The 27500-nt window shown below is 40.1% G+C and overlaps 1 protein-coding gene across 10 annotated transcripts in view; it reads right to left on the minus strand.

The window, feature by feature from the left end:
- Positions 1–27500, minus strand: part of lpp (LIM domain containing preferred translocation partner in lipoma) — a 515529-nt gene that overhangs the window by 329526 nt on the left and 158503 nt on the right. For 9 of the 10 annotated variants that reach the window (XR_009804541.1, XR_009804542.1, XM_061888695.1 and 6 more), the window contains one exon: positions 3519–3576. The gene's annotated coding sequence lies outside the window, so the exon portion shown is untranslated. Of the gene's footprint in view, positions 1–3518; positions 3577–27500 lie in introns of those variants that run through there. The other variant, XM_061888698.1, reaches the window with a different exon arrangement.

Below are 27500 nucleotides of genomic sequence, written 5' to 3' on the forward strand. Positions count from 1 at the left end.
CTGAGTTTTATTTATTACGGTGTAAAAAAAATTGTGTAAAACAAATAAATAAAAAAATGTGTTTGAAGTCACGTGACATGGGTCTTGCAAAACTGAGTTTTATTTATTTCAGTGTAAAAAAAATTGTGTAAAAAAAAAACCTAATAAAAAAATTGGTTTGAAGTCACGTGACACGGGTCTTGCAAAATTGAGTTTTTTTTAATTTTGGTGTAAAAAAAATTGTGTCATACAAAAACAAACAGAAAAATTAGTTTGAAGTCATGTGACACGGGTTTTGCAAAACTGCGTTTTATTTATTTCGGTGTAAAAAATTTGTGTAAAACAAAAAAAAAAAAAAAAAATTGGTTTGAAGTCACGTGACACGGGTCTTGCAAAACTGAGTTTTATTTATTTCGGTGTAAAAAAATTGTGTAAAACAAAACAAAAAAATTTTTTTTGAAGTCACCTGACATGGGTCTTGCAAAACTGAGTTTTATTTATTACGGTGTAAAAAAAATTGTGTAAAACAAATAAATAAAAAAATGTGTTTGAAGTCACGTGACATGGGTCTTGCAAAACTGAGTTTTATTTATTTCGGTGTAAAAAAATTGTGTAAAACAAAAAAAAAATTTTTTTTTGAAGTCACCTGACATGGGTCTTGCAAAACTGAGTTTTATTTATTACGGTGTAAAAAAAATTGTGTAAAACAAATAAATAAAAAAATGTGTTTGAAGTCACGTGACATGGGTCTTGCAAAACTGAGTTTTATTTATTTCAGTGTAAAAAAAAATAGTGTAAAAAAAAAACTAATAAAAAAATTGGTTTGAAGTCACGTGACACAGGTCTTGCAAAACTGAGTTTTTTTAGATTTTGGTGTAAAAAAATTGTCATACAAAAACAAACAAAAAAAATTTGTTTTAAGTCATGTGACACGGGTCTTGCAAAACTGCGTTTTATTTATTTCGGTGAAAAAATTTGTGTAAAACCAAAAAAATTTTAAAAAATTGGTTTGAAGTCACGTGACACGGGTCTTGCAAAACTGAGTTTTATTTATTTCAGTGTAAAAAAATTGTGTAACACAAAAAAATAAAAAGATTTTGAAGTCACGTGACATGGGTCTTGCAAAACTGAGTCGTATCTATTCCGGTGTAAAAAAATTGTGTAAAACAAAAACAAAAACTAATGAAAAATTGGTTTGAAGCCACGTGACACAGGTCTTGCAAAACTGCGTTGTTTTTTGTATTTTGGTGTAAAAAAATAGTGTCATACAAAAACAAACAAAAAAATTAGTTTTAAGTCATGTGACACGGGTCTTGCAAAACTGAGTTTTATTTATTTCGGTGAAAAAATGTGTGTAAAACAAAAAAATTAAAAATTTTTGAAGTCACATGACATGGGTCTCGCAAAACTGAGCTGTATTTATTTCAGTGTAAAAAAAATGTGCAAAACAAAAACTAATAAAAAAATTGGTTTGAAGTCACGTGACACGGGTCTTGCAAAACTGAGGTTTTTTTTATTTTGGTGCAAAAAAATTGTGTCATACAAAAACAAACAAAAAAATTAGTTATAAGTCATGTGACACGGGTCTTGCAAAACTGCGTTTTATTTATTTCGGTGAAAAAATTTGTGTAAAACCAAAAAAAATTAAAAAAATTGGTTTGAAGTCACGTGACACGGGTCTTGCAAAACTGAGTTTTATTTATTTCAGTGTAAAAAAATTGTGTAACACAAAAAAATAACAAATTTTTGAAGTCACGTGACATGGGTCTTGCAAAACTGAGTCGTATTTATTCCGGTGTAAAAAAATTGTGTAAAACAAAAACTAATGAAAAATTGGTTTGAAGCAACGTGACACAAGTCTTGCAAAATTGAGTTGTTTTTTTTATTTTGGTGTAAAAAAATTGTGTCATACAAAAACAAATAAAAAAATTTGTTTTAAGTCATGTGACACGGGTCTTGCAAAACTGCGTTTTATTTATTTCGGTGAAAAAATTTGTGTAAAACAAAAAAATTAAAAAATGTTGAAGTCACATGACATGGGTCTTGCAAAACTTAGCTGTATTTATTTCAGTGTAAAAAAATTGTGCAAACAAAAACTAATAAAAAATATTGGTTTGAAGTCACGTGGCACGGGTCTTACAAAACTGAGTTGTATTTATTTCAGTGTAAAAAATTGTGTAAAACCAAAAAAAAAACTAAAAAATTAGTTTGAAGTCACGTGACAGGGGTCTTGCAAAACTGCGTTTTATTTATTTTGGTGTAAAAAATGTTTGTACAACAAAAACAATTAAAAAAATTAGTTTGAAGTCACAGGACTCGGGTCTTGCAAAACTGAGTTTTATTTATTTCGGTGTAAAAAAATTGTGTAAAACAAAAAAATTTAAATGTTTTGAAGTTACGTGACACAAGTCTTGCAAAACTGAGTTTTATCTATTTCAGTGTAAAAAAAAAGTGTGTAAAACAAAAACAAAAATAATAAAAAAATTGATTTGAAGTCATGTGACACGGGTCTTGAAAAACTGAGTTGTATTTATTTCAGTGTAAAAAATTGTGTAAAACCAAAAAAAAACAAAAAAAAATTGGTTTGAATCCACGTGAAAAGGTCTTGCAAAACTGAGTTTTATTTATTTCGGTGTAAAAAATGTGTGTAAAACCAAAAAAAAAAAAAAAAAAAAAAAAATTGGTTTGAAACCGCGTGACACGGGTCTTGCAAAACTGAGTTTTATTTATTTCGGTGTAAAAAAATTGTGTAAAACCAAAAAAAAAACAAATAAAAAAATTGGTTTGAAGCCACGTGACACACGGGTCTTGCAAAACTGAGTTTTATTTATTTTGGTGTAAAAAAATTGTGTAAAACCAAAAAAAAACAAATAAAAAAATTGGTTTGAAGCCACGTGACACGGGTCTTGCAAAACTGAGTTTTATTTATTTCGGTGTAAAAAAATTGTGTAAAACAAACAAAAAAAACTAAAAAAAAAATTTTGTTTGAAGCCACGCGACACGGGTCTTGCAAAACTGAGTTTTATTTATTTTAGTGTAAAAAATGTGTGTAAAACAAACAAAAAAACTAATAAAAAAATTGGTTTGAAGCCACGCGACACGGGTCTTGCAAAACTGAGTTTTATTTATTTCAGTGTAAAAAATGTGTGTAAAACAAACAAAAAAACTAATAAAAAAATTGGTTTGAAGTCACGTGACACGGGTCTTGCAAAACTGAGTTTTATTTATTTCGGTGTAAAAAAATTGTGTAAAACAAAAAAATGTAAAAATTTTGAAGTCACGTGACACGGGTCTTGCAAAAATACTGAGTTTTAAAACACTGAATTTATTTTCTATTAAATTGTCAGCATTAGATGTAAAAAAAAAAATTCAGCTCACAAAATTAAAACGCAAAAAATTGTAGTTAGATGAATTTGGTGTGAAAAAAATATTTTGTAATAAAGACACGGTAAATAACCTCCAAAGGTAATCATAGACCTGAATGGTGCGGCTTTGACATTCAGCAGAAGTCATCAAAAAGGGAAGAAAAGTGCACATACCTGACTTTCCGAGAAGGTGCAGGCAGGTTGGACACAGCACAACAACACAACACGGCCCCTGAAACAACAACACAACTTTCCGTCAGGAGCGTACAAAGACAAAAGACTTGTCCAATCTCAGGTGGCAAAAGTTTGTCGTTTACTGGCGGGAAGTTGGCGAAACTTAAACTAACTTTTGCAAAAAGACCGTAATTGTGAGGGAAAATTTCTATTTGTGGTGCGGGGATGTCCTACATTCTCCTTGGGTGGGGGTGGGAGGATTTCTCTTTGGTCTCCAGGGGCCCCCAGATGTGTTGTTCTTGCTGAGGAAGCCTTTTGTTGCCGTAAATTGACAGTGTCAGTTTCCCACGTTGCCGCGTGTTCGGTGGGGAGGCGCAGCACCAGCGCGTCACTCAATCTGACACTTCTTGTTTTTTACACGCTTTTTCAAAAGGAGAAAAGGTGGGGGGTTCTACCTTTTTCTTTTTTCCCTCACTCTGAACTTGGGAGGCGAGGAAGGAATTAATACACCTACGTTTCCCTTTAGGACGCCAACACGCTCGGTGCTGCATGTTAATTACTGCTTGCATGGCGTCCTGGCCTCCTAAGCACTTTTCAGCAAGTATCCTGCAGGAGGAGCACGCCAGGACTTTCCCCTCAACTTTGTTTCCCAACACTTCTTAGGATACCACACAATACAAAAAAAAATACAAAAAATTTAAAAAAGTACAGACGGTAGCAAGCGCGGCAATTAGGGATGCACCGAAATGAAAATTTGTGGCCGAAGCCGAAGAAAAATTAAACGCTTGGCCGAAGGCCGAATACCGAGTACCGAATAATGAATGCAGTTTTTCATAATTTTTTTAATATTGCATAAATAGCCTGGAATAAATATTTAGACATGTTTTTCAAATAAAGTAATTTTTTATTGACTATTGACATTTTTTTAATATTCCAGTAGCCTTTGCTTTTCAAAAAAGGCACAAAGTTTTTCATTTATATTAGGCCTTCAAACAAAACATGCATTCCAAAAAAAAAATAAAGTGCATTAAAGTGGATAAACCCACAACAAATGAATTATTGTCCTTTTGGCAAAAGTCTGCTTAGCCACAGTAGATATGCTAATAATGTAAACAAAAGGCTTAAGTAAATCTCAATTAAGTGTGTGCTTGTAACCTCATACACTTATACAGGTAGCCTACACAACAGGCTAATAATGTAAACAGAGGCCCCACTAAATCTCAATAAGTGTGTGCTTGTAACCTCATACACTTATACAGGTAGCCTACACAACAGGCTAATAATGTAAACAGAGGCCCCACTAAATCTCAATAAGTGTGTACTTGTAACCTCATACACTTATACAGGTACACAACATATCCCAGGCCAGAACAGATTTGTCAATAACAGTACTTCAGTTTCAGAATAAAAAGAAGGAAACTAACTATGTACAAAACAATTTAAATTTAACACTGCACGTTGGTTGATTGCGTCACCGCGTCAAAAAAATTGCGTCACACGCCACTATTCGGCCTTGTTTTTTAACTCATTCCACCGAAGGCCGAACGTGGCTTTTTTTGCCATATTCGGCCGAATATATTCGGTTACCGATTAATCGGTGCATCCCTAGCGGCAATATTTATTGTTGTTATGTTTCCCGATAAATAAAAGCAATTTCTAATATTTCTATGCTTAAACAACTTCCAGGTGTATTCATTTAATCAAAGAAAAAGGGGGAAACAATCTTTTTTATTATTTAATTTATTATGTCCATTCGGAAAAAAAATATATATTATAGTAAAACATTTGATAGATATATTCAATATTTTATCATTATTATTTTTTTTTAAAATTGCAGAAAGTAAACCAACATGATTGAAGGGCTTTCTTTTATTAAAATGGATGAAAAACAAAAATCATTTGAAAGGTTTTCATCAACCCGCAGCCTTTTTTTTTTTTAACCTTAAGTACTTAACAAAACCGTTTCCATATGAGTTGGGAAATTGTGTTAGATGTAAATATAAACAGAATACAATGATTTGCAAATCCTTTTCAACCCATATTCAGTTGAATATGCTACAAAGACAACATATTTGATGTTCAAACTCATAAACTTTATCTTTTTTCGCAAATAATTAACTTAGAATTTCATGGCTGCAACACGTGCCAAAGTAGTTGGGAAAGGGCATGTTCACCACTGTGTTACATCACCTTTTCTTTTAACAACACTCAATAAACGTTTGGGAACTGAGGAAACTAATTGTTGAAGCTTTGAAAGTGGAATTCTTTCCCATTCTTGTTTTATGTAGAACTTCAGTCGTTCAACAGTCCGGGGTCTCGTCTGTCGTATTTCCACATGAGTTGGGAAATTGTGTTAGATGTAAATATAAACAGAATACAATGATTAGCAAATAATTTTCAACCCATATTCAGTTGAATATGCTATAAAGACAACATATTTGATGTTCAAACTCATAAACATTTTTTTTTTTGCAAATCATTAACTTTAGAATTTGATGCCAGCAACACGTTACAAAGAAGTTGGGAAAGGTGGCAATAAATACTGATAAAGTTGAGGATTGCTCATCAAACACTTATTTGGAACATTCCACAGGTGTGCAGGCTAATTGAGAACAGGTGGGTGCCATGATTGGGTATAAAAACAGCTTCCCAAAAAATGCTCAGTCTTACACAAGAAAGGATGGAGCGAGGTACACCCCTTTGTCCACAACTGCGTGAGCAAATAGTCAAACAGTTTAAGAACAACGTTTCTCAAAGTGCAATTGCAAGAAATTTAGGGATTTCAACATCTACGCTCCCTAATATCATCAAAAGGTTCAGAGAATCTGGAGAAATCACTCCACGTAAGCGGCATGGCCGGAAACCAACATTGAATGAGCGTGACCTTCCATTCCTCAGACGGCACTGTATCAAAAACCGACATCAATCTCTAAAGGATATCACCACATGGGCTCAGGAACACTTCAGAAAACCACTGTCACTGAATAAAGTTTGTTGCTACATCTGTAAGTGCAAGTTAAAGCTCTACTATGCAAAGCCAAAGCCATTTATCAACAACATCCAGAAACGCCGCCGGCTTCTCTGGGCCCGAGATCATCTAAGATGGACTGATGCAAAGTGGAAAAGTGTTCTTTGGTCTGACGAGTCCACATTTCAAATTGTTTTTGGAAATATTTGACATCGTGTCATCCGGACCAAAGATGACGCGAACCATCCAGACTGTTAGACACAAAGTTCAAAAGCCAGCATCTGTGATGGTATGGGGGTGCATTAGTGCCCAAGGCATGGGTAACTTACACATCTGTGAAGGCACCATTAATGCTGAAAGGCACATACAGGTTTTGGGACAACATATGCTGCCATCTAAGCGCCGTCTTTTTCATGGACGCCCCTGCTTATTTCAGCAAGACAGTGCCAATCCACATTCAGCACGTGTTACAACAGCGTGGCTTCATTAAAAAAAAGTGTGCGGGTACTTTCCTGGCCCGCCTGCAGTCCAGACCTGTCTCCCATGGAAAATGTGTGGTGCATTATGAAGCGTAAAATACGACAGCGGAGACCCCGGACTGTTGAAGGACTGAAGCTCTACATAAAACAAGAATGGGAAAGAATTCCACTTTCAAAGCTTCAACAATTAGTTTCCTCAGTTCCCTAAATGTTTATTGAGTGTTGTTAAAAGAAAAGGTGATGTAACACAGTGGTGAACATGCCCTTTCCCAACTACTTTGCATGTGTTAACAGCCATGAATTTCGAAGTTAATTATTATTTGCAGAAAAAAAAATCAAGTTTATGAGTTTGAACATCAAATATGTTGTCTTTGTAGTGCATTCAACTGAATATGGGTTGAAAAGGATTTGCAAATTATATTCCGTTTATATTTACATCGAACACAATTTCCCAACTCATATGGAAACAGGGTTTGTATATGTGAGTATGTATGTAAATATATATATGTGTGTGTGTATATGTACTGTGGATGACCTCCACTTGGTCAATTGAAAAGTTGCTGGCGTGCAGAAAAGGTGTGGTTGAGTTTGTTACTCATCCAGACATCATCTCTCAGTATTCACATGCAATACTGCAGCAGATGTATTTCTTTCACGTGCTATTTGCCCGAGTACAGGATGAAGAATGTGTTGATACTCTCTGCTGACCGTCTTACATCAGCAGCTGCAACAAACTTTAATCCGGCCTCGCTCCGCTTCCGCCGTCCTCCATTCCAAGACGCTGGCAAGTCGTCCCAAAGAATGCCGTCAACAAATTAATGCACGATTAACAGGAGCAATTACGGCGCAGCTCGAGTGGAGATTATCGTAGTCATTAGGCGAGAATCACTTTCAGGATTTGATTGCTTTTCTGTTTGAGCGCGTCAAGTCCTGATTTGTCTTAAAGTGATGCCTGGCCTCCGCAGATATTTACTTTACGGAGCACACGGGGGAGATTATACACACGCGTCTGCCATAGTGGGAGCACCATCAGTATTTCCATTTATTCCTCTCAGGCTTTAAGCACTTTTTAAGGATTTTTGGATTTGCTCTATTTACCCCCCTGAGCTGGATGGAGTGATTTAATAAACAACGCAGACTCTCTGATGCTTCAATTTTTTTATATTTTTTTCTTTTCGCCCACAGCCAAGGCAGAGTTTTTCCCGCTTCTGAATGTTGACTTATTGCGCTTACCTGTGGTCTTTATTAGGGTCCGCCAGGCCCTTTGCAAAGGACTCCACAGGAGTCCTTTGCAAAGGGCCAAGGACCCTATTGAAACTGCTGTGTTTTATTATTATTCTTTCTTTCTTTCTTTCTTTATTCCGCACCTATGCGCTGTAATTTAACCCCCTTAACATGCTTCAAAACTCACCAAATTTGACACACACATCGGTCTGGCATGCCTTCCCAACTTATTAGGCAGCCAAACCAGAAAAATCAAAATTGCGCGCTAGCGCCCCTAGGAAAAAAAAAAAAACAGACTGCTTGTAACTTCCGTTAGGAATGTCGTAGAGACATGAAACGAAAACCTCTATATAGGGCTGACTTAGACCTAGATTTCATAATTGTACCTTCTAGGGCAAAAATCAACACAAATTTTGCAAAAACCCATTCAAAGCGAAATTTTCGCCAAAAATGTTATTTTTGCCTCTTTGAGCTGTAATTTGACCCCCTTAAAATGCTCCAAAACTCACCAAATTTGACACACACATCGGTCTGGCATGCCTTCTCAAATTATTAGGCAGCCAAACCAGAAAAATCAAAATTGCGCGCTAGGAAAAAAAAACCCAAACTGCTTGTAACTTCCGTTAGGAATGTCGTAGAGACATGAAACGAAAACCTCTATATAGGGCTGACTTAGACCTAGATTTCATAATCGTACTTTCTAGGGCAAAAATCAACAAAAATTTAGCAAAAACCCATTCAAAGCGAAATTTTCGCCAAAAATGCTATTTTTGCCTTTTTGAGCTGTAATTTGACCCCCTTAAAATGCTTCAAAACTCACCAAACTTGGCACACACATCAGGACTGGCATAAATTGCGATCTAATGAAAAAAAAAAATCCCAAAATCAAAAAATGCGCTCTAGCACAATTTTTTAATAAAACACAGAAAAAACTGCTCCTAGGAAGAAAACACACACAAAATTGCTTGTAACTTCCAGTAGGAATGCCGGAAAGACATGAAACAAGAACTTCTATGTAGGTCTCACTTAGACCTACATTTTAATAATTGACAGCCTGCAGAAAAAATCAACAGGAAGTTGGCAATTACCCCTTCAAAATAAAAGTTTTGTGAAAACCCGTCACCTTTCCTCAAACGAAAACTCCTCCGAGTGCGTTTGTCGTTTCGGCTCCAAACTCGCAGAGGAGAGAGATTGCTCTGCGAGAGATTGAACCCTTTTGATTAAAACTGTCCAACAAAGTTTTGATTACTGCTCTGGTTTGGATTTTACGTGCCTTCAAAGTACCCCTGCGCAAAGTTTCCTAAAAACATAAATTTTTTCCTCTTTCAGCTGTAATTGGACCCCTTTAAAATGCTTCAAAACTCACCAAACTTGACACACACATCAGGACTGGCAACAATTGCGAGCTAATAAAAAAACCAAACCCTAAAACTCAAAATTGTGCTCTAGCGCCCCCTAGGAATACAACACAGACAAACTGCTCCTAGGAAGAAAACACAGACAAAACTGCTTGTGACTTCCGGTAGGAATGTCAGAGAGACATGAAACAAAAACCACTATGTAGGTCTCATTTAGACCTACATTTTAATAATTAACATACTTGAGCAAAAATCAACAGGAAGCTTGATATTTTCACTTCAGTACAACAACTGCATTACTTTCACAATGCATTAAATAGTGGCACCAAGGCGTCTTCTACCACTTATCCGGCCGTGGGTCTCGGGGGCAGCAGCCAAAGGCGGACCCGACCAACGCTGCTTGCAGCTTTAATTTGTTTTGTTTCAGCGTAAACCAGGGGTGGCCACACCTTTTTAGGCAGGCCAGCTACTTTTTACAGGGGGTCGTTCATATAAATCATTTATATTGATTTATTTATGAAAGAGAGCTTAACAAGTTAAAAGCGTTTAATGATAATACAAGTAGGGCTGAGCGATATGGCCTTTTTTTTTTTTAATATCTCGATATGAAACACAACAACACTGGCAAAAACAAACAAAAAAAATTGATAAAGGAGCACAAAACATGCAAATAAAAGGCTCGAAAGCAAGGGTCTTCAACATTTTCCAGGTCAAAGACAGCCAAACTGATGGAGAGACGGATCAGGGACCCCAACTTTTGGGGCGGTTTAGCCCGGTTGGTAGAGTGGCCGTGCCAGCAACTTGAGGGTTCGATTCCCGCTTCTGCCATCCTAGTCACTGCCGTTGTGTCCTTGGGCAAGACACTTTACCCACCTGCTCCCAGTGCCACCCACATTGGTTTGAATGTAACTTAGATATTGGGTTTCACTATGTACAGCGCTTTGAGTCACTAGAGAAAAAGCGCTATATAAATATAATTCATTTCACTTCACTTCACAATTTTTAGGCCATGACACGATACATCAGGGGTCACCAACGCGGTGCCCGCGGGCACCAGGTCGCCCGTAAGGACCAGATGACTCACCCGCTGGCCTGTTCTAAAAATAGCTCAAATAGCAGCACTTACCAGTGAGCTGCTTCTATTTTTTAAAATTGTATTTATTTACTAGCAAGCTGGTCTCGCTTTGCTGGACATTTTTGATTCTAAGAGAGACAAAACTCAAATAGAATTTGAAAATCCCCAAAAATATTTTAAAGACTGTGTCTTCACTCGTTTAAATAAATTCATTTATTTTTTTACTTTGCTTCTTATAACTCTCAGAAAGACAATTTTAGCGAAAAAATACAACCTTAAAAATGATTTTAGGATTTTTACCTTTTAAATTCCTTCCTCTTCTTTCATGACAATTTAAATCAATGTTCAAGTATTTTTTTTTATTATTGTAAAGAATAATAAATACATTTTAATTTAATTCTTCATTTTAGCTTCTGTTTTTTCGACGAAGAATATTTGTGAAATATTTCTTCAAACTTATTATGATTAAAATTCAAAAAAAATATTCTGGCAAATAGAAAATCTGCAGAATCAAATTTAAATCTTATTTACAAGTCAGTGGAATTTCTTTTTTAACATTTTTGTTCTGGAAAATTGAGAAGAAGTAATGATTTGTCTTTGTTAGAAATACAGCTTGGTCCAATTTGTTATATGAATGAATGAATGGTTTATTTTGAGTCATGCAAACAAAACAAGAGTATGACATTAAATACAAAAGAAATATATAAATACATTATTTTTACACCTACATTGAAAACATTAAATGTGACTAATCTTTTGTAGATGTCAAGATTGGCTCAAAAGGGAGTGGGAAGAAGTAAGAAGTGGGAAGTAGTTATATATTCTAACAAAGTGCAGATTGGATTTTAACCTATTTAAAACATGTCATCAAAATTCTAAAATTAATCTTAATAAGAAAAAATTACTAATGATGTTCCATAAATTATTTTTTTAATTTTTTCAAAAATATTCAAATTAGATAGTTTTTCTCTTCATATTTTTAGGTTGAATTTTGAATTTTAAAGAGTCCAAATTGAAGATAAATTATGTTTCAAAATGTAATTTTCATTTTATTCGTTTTTTCTCCTCTTTTAAACCATACAATTAAGTGTTTTATTCTACACAAAAACCTTCCGTAAAAGGAAAAAAGATGTATGACGGAATGACAGACAGGAATACCCATTTTTTAAGTATATAGATTTATTTATTAAGAGTAAATTGAGCAAATTGGCTATTTCTGGCAATTTATTTAAGTGTGTATCAAACTGGTGGCCCTTCGCATTAATCAGTACCCAAGAAGTAGCTCTTGCTTTCAAAAAGGTTGCTGACCCCTTATCTGGATATTTTGCCTTAGCCTTGAATGAACACTTGACACATATAATCACAGCAGTATGATGATTCTATGTGTCTACATTAAAACATTCTTCTTCATACTGTGTTTTTTATACACTTTGATTTCTATTTTACTGTTTTAATTGATTTTACCCTTTAAAATAGTTTTTAATCATATTTGTTTTTACATTGTTTTTATTGGTTTTATATTTATTTATTTTTTGTTTTTATTCAGTCATTGGTGGAGCATAACATATATATATATATATATATATATATTATTTTTTTTACAATTGTTTTTAACATGGCTGTGCAGCACTTTGGAAACATTGTTGTTTAAATGTGCTATATAAATAAAGTGGATTGGATACTGCATTAATATATGCTACTTTTAAACTTTCATGCAGAGAGGGAAATCACACTTAAGTCAATTTACCAAAACTGTATTAATTAAACAATTAAACATTCATGTCATTTCCAAAACAGAAAGTGCAGGATTGTCAGAGACATTTTAAAACAAGCTATAAGTGCACTTTTGTGCATGATGTCACTAAGACGACATATCAAAACAACACTCTATTAAAGTGCACTTTTGTGCATGATGTCACTAAGACGACATATCAAAACAACACTCTATTAAAGTGCACTTTTGTGCATGATGTCACACAAGATATTTCAATAAGTATCAAATAAAAATGAGCTGCATAATAGGAAATCAAAATAGTATATGTCCTTCGTAGGGGTGGGCAAATTAATGCGTTAATTACGCGTTAACTCATCAATCTATTAACGCCGACAATTATTTTATCGCACATTTGCGTATGTCGTTTACATGCTTTTATTTTGTTAACGCCTTTTCTTAACAAGATGGCGTCGCCCGGACGGGCTTCGGCGTCGAGGGGCTCTTGGTAAAGATGGAACATTTGGCAAAAATACCGGACAATTCTGCAGATTTCCTGGCTGGCTTACAGCGTGGTCACTCCGGGATCACTTACGACCGCCAGACAATTCTGGATGTGGATAGATCGGGCCGTTTTGGACTGAATGAGGCGTGCTTGCTAGACCGGCTAGCTAGCATGGGAATACTTTGCCGGCTACATCCAGCGGCCTGTGAAGCAGCGGAGTATATGTGTTGTCTGTCTATTTATGAATAATGCAGACCAGGAGTGTTGGCTGAGTTCTTAACGTTTGCTTTCAGAGCGTGCATATCACAACATACAAGATGCCGTCATGGCGACACAACCTATACCGGGCTACCGCGCATGCTCGTCACTCCTGTTGCATGCTGGGTAGGGTAGTTCTTTTATTCCCTGGCTCATAACATCACAATATAGTACCATGTATATGATGCGTTCAGTTTATCAAAGCACCAAGCAAACAATCGGAAAATTCCCATCATATCAATTCCTAGATATGGTCATAATTATTTTAAGTGCACTACGCAGAATAAACACAACATTATTAATATTGCTACTACGGATAATTTGATCAAAAATTCCCTAAAACAGCCCACTAGCTATAATATAAGTTTTTTAAACATAAGATCCCTGATAAAAAAAAATGTTTCTGCTGTTACCTCAGAAATTGCCTGTTCAGATGTTATGATTGTGGCTCAGAGATTTGTATGTAGATTATATTTATTTTCCATAACAAACAGGATAACTTAAATACCCTGGCAGTGGCAATAAGCTTAAATGTTTGTATTGACATTTTTTGAGTTGATTTTCATCAAATATGCTATTTAACTGCTACTGTTTAACAAGGACTGATTTAAATTGTGTTTGCACAACAAATGTTTTGGCGCTTTTGTTCATGTGGGAGAATATTCCAATAAAGGTGCACTACACACTACTTTTGAATTCATTATTGGGCTTTGCGTATACAATGCAGTTAATCGCGATTAATCTGAGAAATAGTGCGATTAACGTCAATTAAATTTTTTAATCGTTGCCCAGCCCTAGTCCCTCGCTATGTGGTAGGTTCCTGCGGACATTATCTCCTTTTGTTGTTGACTATTTTTTTTTCATACGGTGTTGATCTGGAAATGTTTGCCTCGGCATTTTGATGGTGTGGGCCTGTGGCACCGAACGGAGATGTTGACATGCGGAGTAAGCACTCTTCGTTCTCTAGCAGGTGACTTTTCAAATGATGCTCCATATTAGCTGTAATGCTACTTTTTGTAGCAACGCTTTTGCCGCAAATTACGGTTGTCTGTTCGACATATTCCCGCTTGAAGCCAAACCACCGCCGCTGTTTCCTTAGGAATTAATCATTCCTTCATTTGTCACCAGATTCGCACCTTCTTTCTCTCGTATTACCACTCGCACGGCTCCGCTAGCACCACAGCTAACGTTACCCATGCCGCTACCTCTCTGCTCCGTGAGGGCGTATATTTTTTGTGACGTATGTAAGAAGGTGCACTTGTTTTATGTCTCTGTGAGAAGCAGAGACAATTTGTTTAATGCCCGCAGCTAAAAGCAACTGTGTGAGAAGTTATACTCCAATTTCTATATCGCACAGAGACAAACCCGCGATGTATCCAGTATATCGATATATCGACCAGCCCTAAATACAAGCATGTTACATTTTTTTCTTTCATGAAGACAACAATATAAGTTGGTATGCTTTGTGATGACTTGCATTGGTCGGAATCCGACAGTAGTGATGATAACGTCCGCATTTTTTTCCAAATGGAGGAGGAAAAAAAAGTCCTCCGTTTTGTCCAATACCACATGAAACTGGTATTGCCATCTTATTTGTCCAGCTTTCATACTCCTTTTGTGTACACTTTGCAAGAAGTACATTGCGGCAAACTCCATAGCTTGAACTCAAACTTCTAAAAAAAAAAGCAGCGTTGGTCGGGTCCGCCTTTGGCCGTTGCCAAGCCCTGGTCTAAGTCAGACCTACAGGTCTTTGTTTCATGTCTCTACGACATTCCTAACAGAAGTTACGAGCAGTTTTGTCAGGGTTTTTTCCTAGGGGGCGCTGGAGCGCAATTTTGACTTTTGGGGTTTGGTTTTTTATTAGATGGCAATTTTCGCCAGTCCTGATGTGTGTGTAAAATTTGGTGAGTTTTGAAGCATGTTAAGGGCGTCAAATTACAGATCAGCGTTTCTGGATGTTGTTGATAAATGGTTTTCGCTTTGCATAGTAGAGCTTTAACTTACACTTTGAAGCATTTTAAGGGGGTCAAATTACAGCTCAAAGAGGCAAAAATAAAAAAATAATTCACCCCCATACATTATATTATTGTATTATATATTGTAAATATATATTGTATATGTATAGGGGTGAGACCTAATAAGTTTACTTCTTCCCACTCCCTTTTGAGCCAATCTTGACATCTACAAAAGATTAGTCACATGTAATGTTTTCAATGTAGGTGTAAAAATAATGTGTTTATATATTTCTTTTGTATTTTATGTCATTCTCTTGTTTTGTTTGCAAAATAAACCATTCATTCATTCATTCATATCTATATACCCTACTGCGAAATATTACCCTTCGAGTGCAATACATCCGACACTGATTGTTATTTAGTACTCTGATACTTGTCTTGTTCTATATATTGTCCAGTATTTTGTATATTTTACAGGATTGCTTATCATTTTTATTAGATAGTAGTCCGTTTACTTCAGTCTTTATTACTTCTTGTGTAATTTATTTTTATCCCATACTTGTTTCCACTATCGCACCTTAAGTTGGAGTCCTTAATCTCGTCATTTGCAAATATAATGACTAAAAACCTCCATTCTATTCCATTCCAGCTTGATAGCTTTCTGAGGCTCTTATTTTGTTAGCGCAGGCAGGATGAAGCAGGGCTTTTATTGTGAAGACGGGAACTGTGCAGTCGGTCTTTAGTTTTGACACGTACGGCACGAGAGTCTGTGGAAATAAAAAGTGTTTTCCCGCCTTCCTGTCGGTCGTTTTTTCTTAATAATGATCCGGCAGTGGCAAGATTCATCTCACGAGACCCTCGGGTGTTGTTGATGTCAATCAAGTGACCAAAGTGACGTCTTAGTGGAGCTTGATAATCGCTTATTGTGTTGCTAGTGTTTTAGTGAGATTAAATAGTACCTGAAAGCCAGGAAGGACAAGCAGTAAAAAATGGATAGATGGATGGACGGTTCTTAAGTAAAAAAAAACTGTCCCCGTGGCCAATTTTAGTTGTATTAGTTGCAACATTTTCTCGTTACAGTTCACCACTTTTCATCTTTTGTTTGATGTTATTTTTAAAATGTGTTTATATGTCTGTTTCAGACCATAAATTGTGGTAATCCCAGGGTGCAGGGAAGGTAGGCGGAGTGCAAATATTAGTTGAAAATTGTTAAATTACCAACTAAATGTGCGATATAAATAATAATGGAAGTATAATTGTTTATATATAAGTGGTACAAAGTATTTCACATGTCTTTAATGTGTATATAATTGAACAGTATTTATGTTGTGTACAAAGTGTATTTATGATAAATTGTGCAAAGGAAATGTCATATTTTTAGGACGCTCATCTTGTATTTGACATTGTTTATAGGTTTAGGGCGCTATAAGTCTTCAACTTCAGCCTTAAACCCTTTCGGTCTGCAACATTTTCAATTTATGAATCAATTTAAAACTGTTTGATTTGTTGATTGCTGAGCGAAAGAAAGAATAAACTAACTAAACTTACTGAAAAGTAACAACACAGGTCTGGCAGGAACCTGGAATGCGACAGAAGACTTTGGCAGTTGGAAGATAACAAAGAAGCACTGAAGGAGGGAACAAGGTGGAACTCAATAGAACAAATTAACAACGTGGAACAGGTGTGACTCTGGCAGGACAAAAAACTGAAATTTAAAGGCGCACGAAGAGACCAAACAGGAAATACTGACAAAACACGAGCACCGGGATACTAAAGCAGGACAATTAGTAACAAAGTCAATCAATCAATGTATATTTATATAGCCCTAAATCACCAGTGTCTCAAAGGGCTGCACAAGCCACAACGACATCAGGGCAAGGAAAAACTCAACCTAGTGGGATGACAATGAGAAACCTTGGAGAGGACCGCAGATGTGGCAGCCACCTATAGGGAGGCCGGTGCAATGGACGTCGAGTGGGTCTAGCAGAATATAGTGAAAGTCCAGACCATAGTGGATCTAACATAATAGTGAGAGTCCAGTCCATAGTGGATCTAACATGATAGTGTGATAGTCCAGTCTGTAGTGGATCTAACATAATAGTGAGAGTCCATTCTGTAGTGGATCTAACATAATAGTGAGAGTCCAGTCCGTAGTGGATCTAACATAATAGTGAGAGTCCAGTCCATAGTGGATCTAACATAATAGTGAGAGTCCAGTCCGTAGTGGATCTAACATAATAGTGAGAGTCCAGTCCGTAGTGGATCTAACATAATAGTGAGAGTCCAGTCCATAGTGGATTCAACATAATGGTGAGAGTCCAGTCCATTGTGGATCTAACATGATAGAGTGATAGTCCATTCTGTAGTGGATCTAACATAATAGTGAGAGTCCAGTCCGTAGTGGATCTAGCATGATAGTGTGAGAGTCCAGTCCATAGTGGATCTAACATTATAGTGTGAGTCCGGTCCATAGTGGATCTAACATAATAGTGAGAGTCCAGTCCATAGTGGATTTAAAATAATAGTGATAGTCCAGTCCATAGTGGATTTAACATAATAGGGAGAGTCCAGTCCATAGCGGATCCAACATAATAGTGAGAGTCCATTCCACAATGGATCTAACATAATAGTGGGAGTCCAGTCTGTAGTAGATCTAACATAATAGTGTGAGAGTCCAGTCCATAGTGGATCTAACATAATAGTGTGAGTCCGGTCCATAGTGGATCTAACATTATAGTGTGAGTCCGGTCCACAATGGATCTAACATAATAGTGGGAGTCCAGTCTGTAGTAGATCTAACATAATAATGTGAGAGTCCGGTCCATAGTGGATTTAACATAATAGTGAGAGTCCAGTCCATAGTGGATCTAACATTATAGTGTGAGTCCGGTCCATAGTGGATCTAACATAATAGTGAGAGTCCAGTCCATAGTGGATTTAACATAATAGTGAGAGTCCAGTCCACAGTGGATCAAACATTATAGTGAGAGTCCGGTCCATAGTGAATCTAACATAATAGTGAGAGTCCAGTCCATAGTGGATCTAACATTATAGTGTGAGTCTGGTCCATAGTGGATCTAACATAATAATAAGAGTCCAGTCCATAGTGGGGTCAGCAGGAGACCATCCCGAGCGGAGACATGTCAGCAGCGCAAAGATGTCCCCAACCAATGCACAGGACTCTGGACAGCCAGCACTTCATCCATGGCCACCGAACCGGTGCACTCACTTTCCACAAGGGAGAGGGAAGCAGAGCAGAAAAGAAGCGGCAGATCAACTGGTCTAAAAAGGGAGTCTATTTAAAGGCTAGAGTATACAAATAAGTTTTAAGATGGGACTTAAATGCTTCTACTAAGGTATCAATCAATCAATCAATGTTTACTTATATAGCCCTAAATCACTAGTGTCTCAAAGGGCTGCACAAACCACTACGACATCCTCGGTAGGCCCACATAAGGGCAAGGAAAACTCACACCCAGTGGGACATCGGTGACAATGATGACTATGAGAACCTTGGAGAGGAGGAAAGCAATGGATGTCGAGCGGGTCTAACATGATACTGTGAAAGTTCAATCCATAATGGATCCAACACAGTCGCGAGAGTCCAGTCCAAAGCGGATCCAACACAGCAGCGAGAGTCCCGTTCACAGTGGAGCCAGCAGGAAACCATCCCATCATCTCTAACTGTTACCGGGAGGGCATTCCAGAGGACTGGAGTCCCAATAGAAAACGTTTTATAGCCCACAGACTTTTTTGGGCTCTGGGAATCACTAATAAGTCGGAGTTATTCGAACGCGGCTTTCTTGCCTGGACATATGGTACAATACAATCGGCAAGATAGGACTGAGCTAGACCGTGTAGTATTTTATACCTAAGTAGTAAAACCTTAAAGTCATGACAATAATTTGTGTTTTATCCGAATAATCGATGACTGCAGTTCTAGATGGTCTCCAACAGCCTTGATCAGATCTGCAAGAGACCCGGAACCAAGAACTGTAGGAAGTTGTTGAGAGTGCACTCGTGCCAAAAGAAATGAATAGTGAAAGTGAAAATGCTCCTGCGGCCATGAATGTGACACTTGCTCTCCAAGTCACTTCCTGTTTGGGAGCCCTTTTTTTTTTTTTGGGAGCCGCCAAGGAAGCGCAGAGTCATTGTGCCGACAGTGTGTGGCAGGAGTGACGTTTCCTCTCTCATCCAGGCCGGGAGGCCACAAAGTGATTAAGCCGAGATTAGGCAGCGACTGCGGGCTAATGGGACACTTTGTGCCGATAGTCGCTCGCCAGCACGGACAGATGCCAGACTCTAAAGACGCTCAAATTACTGAGGTGGCCTGTTGCCAAAACACACAGCCGTTAATGACTAAATACACACGTATTATCATGACAGCAGCAGGGAGGATGCTGGCCAGCTTTGCAACACACACATCCATTAAAATCGCATCTCTTTATTTATATATATCCATCTTCTTCCGCTTAGCAGAGGTCGGGTCGCGGGGGCAGCAGCCTAAGCAGGGAAGCCCAGACTTTCCTCTCCCCAGCCACTTGGTCCGGCTCGTCCCGGGGGATCCCGAGGCATTCCCAGACCAGCCGGGAGACATAGTCTTCCCAACGTGTCCTGGGTCTACAAGGTCAGACGTGCCCGAAACACCTCCCTCGGGAGGCGCTCGGGTGGCATCCTGACCAGATGCCCGAACCACCTCATCTGGCTCCTCTCCATGTGGAACAGCAGTGGCTTTACTTTGAGTTCCTTCCGGATGACAGAGCTTTTCACCCTAAGGGAGAGCCCCGCCCCCTGGCGGACTAGACTTATTTGGGCCGCTTGTAACCGTGATCTTTTCCTTTCAGTCGTAACCCAAAGCCCATGACCACAGGTGAGGATGGGAACGTAGATCGACCGGTAAATTGAGAGCTATGCCTTCCGGCTCAGCTCCTTCTTCACCACAACGGATCAATACAGCGCCCGCATTACTGAAGACGCCGCACCGATCTCACCATCCACTCCTCCCTCACTCGTGAACAAGACTCCTTGGTACTTGAAGTCCTCCACTTGGGGGAGGGTCTCCTCCCCAACCCGGAGATGGCACTCCACCCTTTTCCGGGCGAGAACCATGGACTCGGACTTGGAGGTGCTGATTCTCATTCCGGTCGCTTCACACTCGGCTGCAAACCGATCCAGTGAGAGCTGAAGATCCTAGCCAGATGAAGCCATCAGAACCATATCATCTGCAAAAAGCAGAGACCTAATCCTGCAGCCACCAAACCGGAACCCCTCAACGCCTTGACTGCGCCTATAAATTCTGTCCATAAAAGTTATGAACAGAATGGGTGACAAAGGGTAGCCCTGGCGGAGTCCAACCCTCACTGGAAACGTGTCCGACTTACTACCGGCAATGCGGACCAAGGTCTGACACTGATCATACAGGGAGCAGACCACCCCAACAAAACAGTCCGATACCCAATACTCTCTGAGCACTCGCCACAGGACTTCCCAAGGGACACGGTCAAATGCCTTCTCCAAGTCCACAGACTTGTAGACTGGTTGGGCAAACTCCCATGCACCCTCAAGGACCCTGCCGAGAGTATACAGCTGGTCCACGGTTTCACGACCAGTGAGAGCTGAAGATCCTAGCCAGATGAAGCCATCCGAACCATATCATCTGCAAAAAGCAGAGACCTAATCCTGCAGCCACCAAACCGGAACCCCTCAACGCCTTGACTGCGCCTAGAAATTCTGTCCATAAAAGTTCTGAACAGAACGGGTGACAAAGGGCAGCCCTGGCGAAGTCCAACCCTCACTGGAAACGTGTCCGACTTACTACCGGTTATGCGTACCAAGGTCTGACACTGATCGTACAGGGAGCAGACCACCCCAACAAAACAGTCCGATACCCAATACTCTCTGAGCACTCGCCACAGGACTTCCCAAGGGACACGGTCAAATGCCTTCTCCAAGTCCACAGACTTGTAGACTGGTTGGGCAAACTCCCATGCACCCTCAAGGACCCTGCCGAGAGTATACAGCTGGTCCACGGTTTCACGACCAGTGAGAGCTGAAGATCCTAGCCAGATAAAGCCATCAGAACCATATCATCTGCAAAAAGCAGAGACCTAATCCTGCAGCCACCAAACTGGAACCCCTCAACGCCTTGACTGCGCCTAGAAATTCTGTCCATAAAAGTTCTGAACAGAACGGGTGACAAAGGACAGCCTTGGCGGAGTCCAACCCTCACTGGAAACGTGTCCGACTTACTACCGGCAATGCGGACCAAGGTCTGACACTGATCGTACAGGGAGTAGACCACCCCAACAAAACAGTCCGATACCCAATACTCTCTGAGCACTCCCCACAGGACTTCCCGAGGGACACGGTCAAATGCCTTCTCCAAGTCCACAGACTTGTAGACTGGTTGGGCAAACTCCCATGCACCCTCAAGGACCCTGCCGAGAGTATACAGCTGGTCCACGGTTTCACGACCAGTGAGAGCTGAAGATCCTAGCCAGATGAAGCCATCAAAACCATATCATCTACGAAAAGCAGAGACCTAATCCTGCAGCCACCAAACCGGAACCCCTCAACGCCTTGACTGCGCCTAGAAATTCTGTCCATAAAAGTTCTGAACAGAACGGGTGACAAAGGGCAGCCCTGGCGGAGTCCAACCCTCACTGGAAACGTCTCCGACTTACTGCCGGTTATGCGTACCAAGGTCTGACACTGATCGTACAGGGAGCGGACCACCACAATAAGACAGTCCGATACCCCCTACTCTCTGAGCACTCCCCACAGGACTTCCCGAGGGACACGGTCAAATGCCTTCTCCAAGTCCACAGCCTTGTAGACTGGTTGGGCAAACTCCCATGCACCCTAAAGGACCCTGCCGAGAGTATACAGCTGGTCCACGGTTTCACGGCCAGTGAGAGCTGAAGATCCTAGCCAGATAAAGCCATCAGAACCATATCCTCTGCAAAAAGCAGAGACCTAATCCTGCAGCCACCAAACCGGAACCCCTCAACGCCTTGACTGCACCAAGGAATTCTGTCCATAAAAGTTATGAACAGAATGGGTGACAAAGGGCAGCCTTGGCGGAGTCCAAACCTCACTGGAAACGTCTCCGACTTACTGCCGGTTATGCGGACCAAGCTCTGACACTGATCGTACAGGGAGCGGACCACCACAATAAGACAGTCCGATACCCCATACTCTCTGAGCACTCCCCACAGGACTTCCCGAGGGACACGGTCGAATGCCTTCTCCAAGTCCACAGACTTGTAGACTTGTTGGGCAAACTCCCATGCACCCTCAAGGACCCTGCCGAGAGTATAGAGCTGGTCCACGGTTTCACGACCAGTGAGAGCTGAAGATCCTAGCCAGATGAAGCCATCCGAACCATATCATCTGCAAAAAGCAGAGACCTAATCCTGCAGCCACCAAACCGGATCCCCTCAACGCCTTGACTGCACCGAGAAATTCTCTCCATAAAAGTTATGAACAGAATGGGTGACAAAGGACAGCCTTGGCGGAGTCCAACCCTCACTGGAAATGTGTTCGACTTACTGCCGGCAATGCGGACCAAGGTCTGACACTGATCATACAGGGAGCAGACCACTACAATAAGACAGTCCGATACCCCATACTCTCTGAGCACTCCCCACAGGACTTCCCGAGGGACACGGTCAAATGCCTTCTCCAAGTCCACAGACTTGTAGACTGGTTGGGCAAACTCCCATGCACCCTCAAGGACCCTGCCGAGAGTATAGAGCTGGTCCACAGTTCCACGACCAGGGCGAGAACCACACTGTTCGTCCTGAATCCGGAATACGGCAGTAAGTCGGACACGTTTCCAGTGAGGGTTGGACTCCGCCAAGGCTGTCCTTTGTCACCGATTCTGTTCATAACTTTTATGGACAGAATTTGTAGGTGCAAACAAGGCGTTGAGGGGTTCCGGTTTGGTGACCGCAGGATTAGGTCTCTGCTTTTTGCAGATGAAGTGGTCCTGATGGCTTCATCTGGCCAGGATCTGCAGCTCTCACCAGATCGGTTCGCAGCTGAGTGTGAAGCGACTGGGATGACAATCAGCAGCTCCGAGTCCAAATCCATGGTTCTCGCCCGGAAAAGGGTGGACTGCTATTTCCGGGTTGGGGGAGGAGATCTTGGCCCAAGTGGAGGAGTTCAAGTACCTCGGAGTCTTGTTCATGAGTGAGGGAAGAGTGGATCGTGAGGCGGATCGGTGCGGCGTCTTCAGTAATGCGGACGCTGAATCGATCCGTAGTGGTGAAGAAGAAGCTGAGCCGGAAGGCAAAGCTCTCAATTTACCGGTCGATCTCCATTCTCATCCTCACCTATGGTCATGAGCTTTGGGTTATGACCGAAAGGACAAGATCTACATCCCTATCCTCACCTATGGCCATCAATCTGTGTCCGGGCCAGGTAAGGTTCCCCTTGTTGACTCAAATTAAGCCGCAGGCTCCACTCCTGGTGGTGCCCTTACGTCAATTCCTTTAAGTTTCAGCTTTGCAACCATACCCAATGCTCTCAATTTCCCGGCTGATTTAAGTTCCCATCCTCACCTGTGGTCATGAGTTTTGGGTTATGACCGAAAAGACAAGATCACGGGTACAAGCGGCCCAAATGAGTTTCCTCCGCCTCTCCCTTAGAGATAGGGTGAGAAGCTCTGCCATCCGGAAGGAACTCAAAAGTAAAGCCGCTGCTCCTCCACATGGAGAGGAGCCAGATGAGGTGGTTCGGGCATCTGGTCAGGATGCCACCCGAACGCCTCCCTAGGGAGGTGTTTCAGGCACGTCCGACCGGTTGGAGGCCACGGGGAAGACCCAGGACATGTTGGGAAGACTATGTCTCCCGGCTGGCCTGGGAACGCCTCGGGATCCCCCGGGAAGAGCTCTACAAAGTGGCTGGGGAGAGGGAAGTCTGGGCTTCCCTGCTTAGGCTGCTGCCCCCGTGACCCGATCTCGAATAAGCAGAAGAAGCTCAATGAATGAATTGTATGGAATATGTACTGTGCAATCTACTAATAAAAGTCTCAATCAATCAGTTAATCTGGATTATCTCAGGGAGACCATGTCCCAAATTCCAAGCTGCTGCTTTGAGGCATCCATCCATCCATCCATTTTCTACCGCTTATTCCGTTTTGGGATCGCGGGGGGCGCTGTTAGAAAAAAATCATGCACTTTGTGACTTCAATAATAAATATGGCAGGGCCATGTTGGCATTTTTTTCCATAACTTGAGTTGATTTTTTTTTTGAAAACCTTGTTACATTGTTTAATGCATCCAGCGGGGAATCACAACAAAATTATAATGTGTTCATTCCACCACTGTATATATCGGTATCAGTAATTAAGAGTTGGACGATATCGGAATATCGGCAAAAAAGCCATTTTCGGACATGTCTAGTGTCAAGTTAGCGTTAAAGGCCTAATAAAAGCCACTACTAGAGGAGCCATGAAAGCCAAATATTTCAAAATGTATTTCCGTGAGAGCCATATCATATTTTTTAACACTGAATACAACTAAATGCGTGCATTTTTAAGTAAGACCAACATTTTTAGAGTATAATAAGTCTCTTACTCTTTTTCATGACATTGTTATTCTGAAGCTAACCAATAATAAATAAAATGTCATGTCTGTTGATCATGTTTTTGTTTGGCCATGTGCTGTTTGTCCTTTGGACTCTTTTAAGTTCCTGTTTTTTTTCCACTCCCTTGTCTGGTTTCCTTGGTTACTCATTTTGTCCACCTGTCTCTGGTGGACAAAATGCCTGCTCACCTGCTTCCCGAGCACTAATCAGAGGCAGCATTTAAGCTCGTCTTTGCCAGTCAGTCGCCCTGTGCTGACTTGTTTCATGCCATAACAAGTAAGTTTTGTTTAAATTAATGTTCTTAGTCTGTTTAGGCATTAGCTTTCTTCTTAGCCCAGGTTGTGCCTCCGCTGTGAGCGATTTTTGTTTGTATCTTTTTTTAGTTAAAATTAAATCATGTTTTTACCTAAATGCCATGTCCTGAGTAGTCCGTCTGCCTTCCTGGGAGAACGACCCCCCCCCCCCCCATCGTGACATAAAGTACTTCTTACCATTAATGCGACTTCTTGAACAGGTGCGGTAGAAAACGGATGGATGGATTTTAATGCATGAGAATGTTTGATATTTTGAACATTATCTTTAGCACTGTGAATTCCAGCGGAATTATTCATAATTATTGTGTTAAGCAATGTCAGCTAAGATTTATCTGAGAGCCAGATGCAGTCATCAAAAGAGCCACATCTGGCTCTAGAACCATAGGTTCCCTACCCCTGTTATATATCAATGATGAAATATTAACATTGCAACACATGCCAATACGGACTTTTTAGTTTACTGAAATGCAATTTTAAATTTCCCGCCAAGTGTCGTGTTGAAAACGTCGCGGTATGATGACTCGGAAGATGACGCGTGCGTTTGACGTCTCGGGTTGTAGCGGACATTATTTTCCAGCCCGATCCAAGCTATTAGTAGTCTGCTTTAATCGCATAATTACACAGTATTCTGGACATCTGTGTTGCTGAATCTTTTGCAATCTGTTCAATTAATAATGGAGAAGTCAAAGTAGAAAGGTGGAGGTGGGAAGCTTTTAGCCTTTAGCCACACAAACACACGGTGATTCCTTGTTTAAAATTCCCGGAGGTGAAGCTTTACGATGGATCAGAGCGGCCAAGCGAACATGGATCCCGACCACATGTCGACCGGCAGTTTTTGGTGAGAAAATTTTGGAAATAAATCGCCTCTATCCTCCTTCAAAACCGCTCTAAAACAACACCTGCAGGCAACTTCAACACTTTACTAATACCCTCCTCCATTCACATCCCACAACCTGATGTAAATAATAAAATGTACTTCTAATGTACGGGTGCTGGTCATATTATTAGAATGCCATGAAAAAATTGATTTATTTCATTAATTCCATTTAGAAAGTCAAACCTTTAGAATGTACACATTCATTCCAAACAGACTGATACATTTCAAGTGTTTTTTTGCCAAAAAGGAGATGATTATAGCTGACAACCAATGAAAACCCTAAATTCAACATCTCAGAAAATTAGAATATGGTGAAAAGGTCAGATATTGAAGACACCTGGTGCCACACTCTAATTAGCTAACTAACTCAAAACACCTGGAAAAGCCTTTAAATGGTCTCTCGTTTTGATTCTGTATGACACACAATCATGGGGAAGACTGCTGACTTGACAACTGTCCAAAAGATGACCATTGATACTTTAAAGAAGGAAGGCAAGACACAAAAGGTCATTGCCAAAGAGGTTGGATGTTCCCAGAGCTCTGTGTCCAAGCACATTAATAGAGAGGCCAAGGGAAGACAAAGATGTGGTAGAAAAAAAGTGTACAAGCAAGAGGGATAACCGCGCCCTGGAGAGGATTGTCAAACAAAACCGATTCAAAAATGTGGGGGAGATCCACAAAGAGTGGACTGCAGCTGGAGTCAGTGCTTCAAGAACCACCACGCACAGACGTATGCAAGATATGGGCTTCAGCTGTCGCATTCCTTGTGTAAAGCCACTCTTGAATAAGAGACAACGTCAAAAGCGTCAAAAAGGACTGGACTGCTGCTGAGTGGTCCAAAGTTATGTTTTCAGATGAAAGTACATTTTGTATCTCCTTTGGAAATCAAGGTCCCAGAGTCTGGAGGAAGACAGGAGAGGCGCAGAATCCACGTTGCCTGAAGTCCAGTGTCAAATTTCCACAATGGGTAATGGTCTGAGGTGCCATGTCATCTGCTGGTGTTGGTCCACTGTGTTTCCTGAGGTCTAGGGTCAATGCAGCAGTCTACCAGGAAGTTTTAGAACACTTTATGCTGCCTGCCGCAGACCAATTTTATGGAGGTGAAGATTTCATTTTCCACTTGGCACCTGCACACAGTGCCAAATCTACCAGTACCTGGTTTAAGGACCATGGTATCCCTGTTCTTGATTGGCCTGCAAACTCACCTGACCTTAACCCCATAGAAAAGCTATGTGGTATTGTGAAGCGGAAGATGCCAGATGCCAGACCCAACAATGCTGAAGAGCTGAAGGCCACTATTAAAGCAAGCTGGGCTCTCATAACACTAGAGGAGTGCAACAGACCGGTCGACTTTATACCACGCTGTATTGCTGCAGCAATTCAGCCAAAAGGAGCTGCAACTAAGTATTGATTGCCGTACATGCTGAAACTTTCCATGGTCATACTTTTCAGTTGGCCCACATTTCTAAAAAATAATTTTTGGTACTAGTCGTAACTAATATTGTAATTTTCTGAGATACAGAATTTGGGATTTTCAGTCATTGTCAGTACTAAACATCAACATTTAAAGAAATAAACATTTCAAATATATCACTATGTGTGTAATGAATTCATATAATATGTAAGTTTCACGTTCTGAATATAATTACTGAAATAAATCAACTTTT

Source organism: Nerophis ophidion, linkage group LG26, assembly GCF_033978795.1.
Source record: "Nerophis ophidion isolate RoL-2023_Sa linkage group LG26, RoL_Noph_v1.0, whole genome shotgun sequence".
NCBI classification, from domain to species: Eukaryota; Metazoa; Chordata; class Actinopteri; order Syngnathiformes; family Syngnathidae; genus Nerophis; species Nerophis ophidion.